Here is a 1960-nt window from a genome sequence, read left to right as displayed (position 1 = left end):
ATCTGTTTGTAGCTTATAAAGCAATGCAGTGCGAAGAACATTTGAGTGGGGTCAGAAGATATGGATTCTAACCCAATATCTTCCAGCAATGGCTATTTAACTTTAGGCAAGTCACTTCAGCTAGAGGGTCCATAGTCTTCTCTACTATAAACCAAAAATCTGGCTTAGGTCAGCATTCCCCATGGTGTGTTCTATGGAACACATGTCCTATGAGATACTCCATTGAAAAAAGCATTTCATGGTCGAATGCATTTGGGAAACGCTGCGAATTTCTAAGCTGACAGTTACCTCTTAGAAATTCACAGTTCATATTAACGTATTAAAACTACTGAAAACCCCTCTAGTTTAGAAACCTGTCAAACTTTACCATTTCTCATTTATTTGATTAAAGGGAATTGTTATTTTTTTGGAATCACACCTACTAAAATCCTGTGAAACTAGAGTTCCAAAGAACACGCTTTGGTAAATGATGGATTAAGATCCTTTGAGATGCCTGGATGTGTATTACTACTCTTTCTCATACAGGTATTCAGCCAGTCCCCTGAAACCTGCTCTTCCTTCTGGGGTCTTTATTTCAGCGAAAGCCACCACTGCCATCCAGTCTGTCTCCCAAACCAGAATCCTGAGGGTCATCCCAAGTGTCTCCCTCTTATTCACTCCCTCATATCCAATCATACATCAAATCCTGTGGATTCCACCTCCTTATTATTTCTCCCATCTAGTCCCTCCTCCCCATTTCACTGCTTCTGCTTTCATGGAGACTGGCAACATATCTCTTCTGGGTTGTTGCCATCATCTCCCAGTTTACTCTTGTCCCCAGTCTGGTTTCCCTGGTCTCCAAAACACAAACCCAGATGGGGCTTAAAATACTCCAAAGATTTTATTTTTATTTATTAATTATTAATTAAAATACTCCAAAGATTTTTTGTATTATTTATTACTATATTTCCCAAAGTATCAAGTTCAAACTCCTTAGTTTAGCACATGAGCCCCTTTGTTGATGAGATCTTTCTACCTTTTCCACCCACCGCTTTGACCCTTCTCTGTACCCATCCTGACAAAATGGAACCACACACAGAGCCTCCAAGGCACAGTGCTCTTTGGTGCCTCTATACCTGCCCTTGTCTGAAATGCTTGTTTCCTCCTTCTTCACCTGGCTAGCTCCTCTCTGTCCCTGAACATTCAGTTCAAGAATCCCCTCCCCCCGGGAGGCTTTCCTACCTGGGAATGGACTCCATATTCCACCTGTGATTTCTTTGCCACCCTTACTCACTAGACAATGTGCTTTTTGAGGGCAGGAACCATCTTGTCTTGTGTTTCTTGTCTTTGCATTCCTAGGCCTTAGCTGAAGCTCAATAAACCCTTGTTGAATAAATGAATGATTTTATGGTTTAAAGGAACCGATGAGAACCTGCTCACTTTTCTCAATGGCTGAAAGTGAGTGTTTTCTAATTAGCCTTGACCAACCTGAGCACTGAGAGGAGAGAGAGTTAGCTTCCCTGGTGGTGCAGTGGTTAAGAATCCGCCTGCCACTGCATGGGACACGGGTTCGAGCCCTGGTCCGAGAAGATCCCACATGCCGCGGAGCAACTAAGGCCGTGCGCCACAATTACTGAGCCTGTGTTCTAGAGCCCACGAGCCACAACTACTGAGCCCGTGTGCCACAACTACTGAAGCCTGCGTGCCTAGAGCCCATGCTCCGCAGCAAGGGAAGCCAGCGCAGTGAGAAGTCCACGCACCACAAGGAAGAGTAGCCCCCGCTCGCCACAACTAGAGAAAGCACATGGGCAGCAATGAAGACCCAACACAGCCAAAAAATAAATTAATTAAATAAATTAAAAATAAATAAATAAATAAAAACACTCAATGGTCTATTTTTTTTTTTTTTTCGGTATGCGGGCCTCTCACTGTTGTGGCCTCTCCCGCTGCGGGGCACAGGCTCCGGACGCGCAGGGTCAGC

The sequence above is a fragment of the Physeter macrocephalus genome, chromosome 2 (assembly GCF_002837175.3).
Source record: "Physeter macrocephalus isolate SW-GA chromosome 2, ASM283717v5, whole genome shotgun sequence".
NCBI lineage: Eukaryota > Metazoa > Chordata > Mammalia > Artiodactyla > Physeteridae > Physeter > Physeter macrocephalus.
Note: the sequence above shows the minus strand (reverse complement) of the source record.